Source organism: Callorhinus ursinus, unplaced genomic scaffold (assembly GCF_003265705.2).
Source record: "Callorhinus ursinus isolate GAN/ISIS: 27379988/994484 unplaced genomic scaffold, GSC_fseal_2.0 scaffold35, whole genome shotgun sequence".
NCBI lineage: Eukaryota > Metazoa > Chordata > Mammalia > Carnivora > Otariidae > Callorhinus > Callorhinus ursinus.
Genome location: NW_027397097.1, coordinates 8,544,293 through 8,551,602, shown reverse-complemented (window position 1 = coordinate 8,551,602; position 7,310 = coordinate 8,544,293).

Below are 7,310 nucleotides of genomic sequence, written 5' to 3'. Positions count from 1 at the left end.
TCATATGGGTAAATCCTTTGTTCTTCCCAAAATAACCAAATTTTTCTAATAACACCAGAAAATTATGACCAGGAAAAATCTTAAAAATTAGCAACAGAAATCATACTTCATAATCACTACAGTACTGTATAATTGTTAACAGAGCATCAGTAAGGATCGCTCCTTGTCAGTTAGGGCATTCATAAGGTAGGTTATGTGCAATTGCTGGCTCACCAGCTATTCTTTTCCTTTAATTCTCATGCTCAAGGAAGGCTGTGGTGGCAAGTGAGTGAGAATGCATGAGAAAGCATGACGTTTTGGGCAAAGCACTGTGGGAGCCCAGAGGCTGGTGGGATTTCTTTCAGTTGAAGAGCTAGGACAGACTTCCCAGTACTGGTGACACCTTTAATATGAACCTTGATAGAATTTTGGCAAATGTAGCTGGGGAAAGAAGAACAGGGTTTCAGGTAAAAAGACTAGCTTGACTAGAGGAACAATCATGAGGAAAACACAGGCAACATAAGGCCCAAAAACCAGACCTGCAAAACCAGAAAAATCTATAATAGAATTAGGAATTTAGTGGAGAAAAGGTTGGGACCTCGAATGCCAAAACACCACCTAAATCTGGTAGTCTCCACAAGATATAAGCTTATTCCTCCTTAAACCAAAGCAAACTGAAATTCCCCATTTGCTGAGCCATGCCCATTGTGAGGAGCCTTCTCATTGAAAGGCATTTATTATTAAGCCCATATTGAAGGTATGAAAGGGGTTCAAAGCAGTCAAGGTACAATAACTAACAACTAGTAAATGTGTAATGAGCACAAGGGTTAATGAGATTTAGAAGCCTATGGCCCTCGCATTAAACTAGATTGCCTCAAAGGCTCCCTGCAAGTAGTCAGCTCTCTGGTTCCTGACAACCACTTTGCCAGTGATGGTGAGAATCTCGCATCTAAGGCTGGCTCTACCCCTCCCTGATCAGGATCTAAGGCACTTATGCAACTGAAATCAAGGTATCCAAGAGTGATTTCCTTAAGCCCTCACCTCCCTTCTATCAAGGACAGCCAACCACAAGTTTTGGACGTAAGAGTCTTGAATGTAAATGATGATAATGCCTAGCTTATAAGGTTATCATTAGGTTTAAATAATATATGAATGTGCTTACCACTTTTTCTTACACATAGGAGGTGCTCAATAAATAGATGTGATTATTCACTCATTTAACAAAGAGAATTGCAAAAAGATGTTGCCCAAGCAGTGACATTAGCAAAAATGGTAAGGTGGGGAACTCCAAAACTTCTATAAAAGCAGTGAATAAATTGGCAAAAACTATAAGAATGAACTTTATCAGAACTCAGGAAAGAAATAAAAAGTTTACAGCAATCCCACAAATGTTTAATCAAGAAATAATAGCTAAACCTTGGCATTTACAGCAATCTCTGTTGAATCACTAGCTGGTCACTAAGTTATCAGAACAAAGACTTCAGTGGCCATATATGGCAATGCAAATTTTAGAAAATTGGTTCACAAAAGTCACTGAACAAACAGCAACTACAACAGTCATCAGTACAAAGTCTGGAGAGAAGGGAAAATCTGTTTTCCAGGGTTACTACATAATAACATTCACAAGTCTAGTTTTCAGCAAACATTATGAGGCATACAAACGAACAGGAAAGCATGACCCACACATAGGGGAAAAAAAGTAATTGATAGAAACTATCAGTTTCTAGAATGTCAGACATTGTACTTATTAGATAAAGACTTTAATCATCTATTTTAAATATGCTCATATTGCTAAAAGAAGCCATGGACAAAACACTAAGCGGAAAACTATGTCTCACCAATGGAAAATGTCAATAAAAAGATAGAAATTGTAAAAAGGAACCAAAGAGAACCTCAGGAGTTGAGAAGTGCACTAACTAAATTGAAAAAAATCACTAGAGGGATTGAACTAAAGATTCAACAGACAGAAGAAAGAAACAATGAACATAAAGACGTGTCAATTAAGATTAATCAGTCTGAGGAGCAAAAAGAAAAAAAAAAAAAGAATGGAGAAACATGAACATAGCCTCAGAAACCTGTGGGACACCATCAGTCATACCAATATATGCATAATGAAAGTCACAGAAAGAAGAGAGAGAAATGGTCAGAAAGAATATTTGAAGAAATTATGGCCAACAACTTCCCAAATTTGATGAAAGACGTGAAGCTACATGTCCAAGAAGTTCAACAAATCCCAAGTAGGATAAATTTAGTAGAAGCTCCACACTAAGACACATTACAAACAAACTCAAAAGCCAAAGATAAGGAGAAAATCCTGAAAGCAGCAAGAGAGAAGCAATTCATCACATCCATCAAATACCAGGCATCTTCAATAAGATTAACAACTGCTTTCACATCAGAAACCGTGATGGCTAGGAAGCAGTGCACTTATATTTTCAAAGTATGTCCAACAAAACTAGCTTTCAAAAATGAAGGATAAATTAAAACATTCCCAAATAAACAAACACTTAGAATTTGTCACAAGTATTCTTGCCCAGGAAGAAATGCTAAAGGGAGTCCTCTAGTCTAAAATGAAAGGACACTAGAGAGTAATTTGAATCCACATGAAGAAATGAAGATCTCTGGTAAAGGTAAATATAGCACAGTAAATATACAACATAGGTGAATATAAGAGCCAGTATTAATACATTTTTGCAACTCTTCCTTTTCTCCTATACTATTTAAACAAAACTACATAAAACAATGAGAATACATTTATGGTGATGGCCACAATTGTATAAAGATGTGATTTTTGATAACATTAAGAGGAGCAGAGCTATATAAAAGCCATGTTTTCATATGCTATTGAAACTAAGTTGCCATTAATCCAGACTCAATAGTTATAAATTAAGATGTTAAATATGATCCCAAGCAACCACTAAAAAAAAATAACTAAAAAATATTTAGCAGAAGAAACAAGAAGAAAAGCAAAATGATAGGCTAGAAAATATCTATTGCAAAAGAAGACAGAAATGGAGGAATTGAGGAACAAAAATATGTGAGACATATAGAAAGCAAGTAGCAGAAGTAAGTCCTGCCTTGTCAGTAATAACATTAAATGTGAATGAATTAAACTGCCAAATTAAAAGACAGAATGGATTTAAAAAAGAAAAATCCAACTACATGCTATATACAAGAGACTCACTATAGATTTAAAGTGACAAGTAGGCTAAAAGTAAGAGGATAAAAAGGTATTACAACCGTCTCTGCCTTCAATAATGTATAGAACAACTAAACAAAAGATAAAGCAGGATTGGAATTTAAATAAAATCTTTAAAAAAAAGATAAACAAGGAAGTAGAAAAATTGAACAACACTATAAACCATATGGATCTAACAGACACATCTAGAACACTCCACATAACAATAGCAGAATACACATTCTCCTCAAGTGCACATGGAACATTCTCCAAGATAGGCCATATGTCAGGCCAGAAAACAAGTCAAAATAAATTTTAAAATATTTAAATCATACAAAGTATCTTCTCTCAGTACAATGGAATAAATTAGAAATAAAAAACAGAGGCAAATCTGGAAAATTCACAAATATGTGGATATTAAAGACACACTTAAACAATGTGTCAAAGAGGAAATCACAAAAGAAATTAGAAAATACTGTTAGATGAATGAAATGGAAACACAACGTACCAAAATTTATGGGATGCAGTGAAAGCAGTGCTCAGAAGAAAATTTATAGCTTTAAATCCCTAAGTTTTAAAAGATCTCAAATCAATAACCAAACCCTAAGGAATTAGAAAAAGAACACACTAAATCCAAAACTAGCAAAAGGAAGGAATCATTATAGATTAAAGCAGAGATAAAGAAAATGCAGAATAGTAAAACAATAGAGACAATTAAACCAAAAGTTGGTCCTTTGAAAAGATCATGAAAGTTTATAAATCTTTAGCTGAACTGACTCATCTAGAAAGAGAGAGAAGACTGAAATTACTGAAATCAAGAATAAAGTTGGGGACTTTGTTACCATTTTTATGTAAATAAAAAGGATTATAAGAGGATATTATGAACATTTGTATGCCAACAATATGGATAATCTACATGAAATGGACAAGTTCCATTGGATAGTTCCAATGAATAGTTCCAATGGATAGTTCCACGAAACTATCAAAACTGACTCAAAAAGAAGTAGAAAGTGTGTTGGGGCACCTGGGTGGCTCAGTCGTTAAGCGTCTGCCTTTGACTCAGGTCATGATCCCAGGGTCCTGGAATCGAGCCCCGCATCGGGCTCTCTGCTCAGCGGGAAGCCTGCTTCTCCCTCTCCCACTCCCCCTGCTTGTGTTCCCTCTCTCGCTGTGTCTCTCTCTGTCAAATAAATAAAATCTTAAAAAAAAAAAAGTAGAAAGTGTGAATAGACCTATAACAAGTAAAGAGACTTAATTAGAAATCAAAAACTCTCAAAAAGTAAAGCCCAGGACCAGATGTTATCATTGGTGAATTCTGTAAAATATGTAAAGAATTAACACCAATCCTTCTCAAACTCTTCCAAAACACAGAAGAGAAAGGAATATTTACAAGCTCATTCTACAATGCCAATATTATCTTAATACCAAAGCCAGGCAAAGGCCTCACAAGAAAAAAAATATATATCCCTTGTCAATATAGATGCAAAATCCTCCACAAAATACTAACAAACAAAATATAGCAGCACATTAAAGAATTATACTCTATGATCAAGTGGTGTTTATCCCAAGAATACAAGGCTGGTTAAACATATGAAAAAGCATTTGACAAAATCCCATTAACTTTCATGATTTAAAGAGAGAGAGAGAGAGAAAGAAAACAAAAACACTCGAGATATGAAAATATAAGGCAACTCCTTCAACCTGATAAAGAGTATGTACAGAAAACCCACAGCTAACATCACACTTAGTGGAGAAAGCCTAGATGCTTTCCTCTAAGATCATGTCCATTTTCACCATTTCTATTTCACAAAGTATTGTGAGTCCTAGTCAAGGTGTTGGACAGGAAAAGAATAATAATAAAAGACATCCAATAAGAAAGGGAAAAGCAAAGCTAAGTCTATTCACAGATGACATGATTTTGTATATAGAAAATCCTAAGGAATTCAATTTAAACAATGTGACTAGTAAACAACTTGAGCAAGGTTGCAGGATATATAGAATATATAGAGAACAATATACAAAAGTCAATTACATTTCCATACAACTTGCAATGAATAATCCGAAAATTAAGAAAAGAATTCCATTTACAATAGCATCAAAAAGAATAAAACACATAGAGATAAATACATAGGAATAACAAGAGAAATGTACTCTGAAAACTATGAAACTTTGTTGAAAGAAATTTTTAAAAGATCCGAATAAATGGGAAAGCATCCCATGTTCATGAATCAGAAGACTTAATTTTGTTATGATAGCAATACTCCCTGAATTGATCTCTGGGTTTAATGTAATCCCTATCAGAATCCCTTTGTGGAAATTGACAAACTGACCCTAAAATTCATATGAAATTGTAAGGAACCTGGAATAGCCTAAACAATCTTGGGGTAGGGAGAAATAGGATTCACATTTCTCAATTTTTAAACTTCCTATAAAGCAATGGTAATTAAGACAGTGTGGTACTTACACAAGGATAAACATGTAGACCAATGAAATTGAAGTCAGCATCCAGAAATAAAACTACAGGTCTATGATAAATTGATTTTCAAAATAGGTGCCAAGACTATTCAAAGGGGAAAAGAATATCTTTTCAATGAATGGTGCCAGGACAACTGGATAACCACTTACAAAAAGATGGAGTTGGGACCCTTACCTCACACCATATACAAAATGTATTTCAAAATGGATCAAAGACCTAAATATAAGATATAAATCTATAAACTCTTAGAAGAAAACATAAGGATAAATCTTCATGATCTCAGATTTGCTAATGGATTCTTAGATATGATACCAAAAGCAGAGGCCACAAAGGAAGAAAAAAATAGATAAACTGGATATCATCAAAATTAAAACTTTTATGCATCAAAGGACATTATCAAGAAATGAAAATACAGCTTATAGAATGGGATAAAATATTTGCAGTTCTTATATTTGATAAGGGTTTACTAACCAGGACATTTAAAGAACTCTTACAACTTAATAGCAAACAAACAAACAAACAAAAAACACCGAAATTATAAAATGGGCAAAGGAATTGGATAGACATTTTTCCAAAGAAGGTATATAAATGATCAGCAAGTCATGAAAAGGTACTCAACATCACTCATCATCAAGAAAATGCAAGTCAAAACACAAAGAGGTATCACCTGACACTTGTTAGAATGGTCACACACACCCCAGTATTTATAGCAGCAGTGTCCACAATAGCCAAAATATGGAAAGAGCCCAGACGTCCATTGACGGATGAATTGATAAAGAAGATGTGGTGTATTATTTATACAATGGAATATTACTCAACTATCAAAAAGAATGAAATCTTGCCATTTGCAATGAGATGCATGGAACTATAGGGTATTATGCTAAGCAGAATAAGTTAGTCAGAAAGACAAATACCATATAATTTCACCCATATGTGGAACTTAAGAAACAAAACAGATGAACATAGTGGAAGGGAAGAAAAAATAAATTAAGATAAAAACAGAGAGGGAGGCAAACCAGAAGAGACCGTTGACTATAGGAAACAAACTGAGGGTTGCTGGAGGGGAGGTGGGTGGAGAGATGGGGTTATTGGGTGATCAATCCCACTTCACGGCATATATCCAAAGGAATTAAAAGTATTATCTTGAGGAGATGTCTACACTCCCATGTATATTGCAGCCTTAGTCACAAAGACATGGGAACAACTTAAGTGTCCATCCATGGATGAATGGATAGACAAGATGTGGTGTATACATATACCATGGAATGTTATCCAGCCAATAAAAAAAGAAGGAAATCCTGCCATTTGGGACAACATGGACAGATCTTGAGGACACGATGCTAAGTGAAATAAGTCAGACAGAGAAAAACAAATACTGTATGATCTCACTTATATACAGAACCTAAAAACACCGAACTCATAGAAACAGAATAGACTGATGGCCGCCTGGGACTGGTGGTGGGGGAAGTGGAGAGAATTGGTCAAAGAATAGAAACTTTGAGTTGTAAGATGAATAATTTCCAGGGAAGTAACGTACAGCATAGTGATTATATATAGTTAATAATACTGTATGGTATACTTGGAAGTTGCTATGAGAGTTAATTTTAAATGTTTTCACCATAAGAAAAAAAAATGGTGATTCTGTGAGGTGATGGATGTATTAACTAACCTTATTGA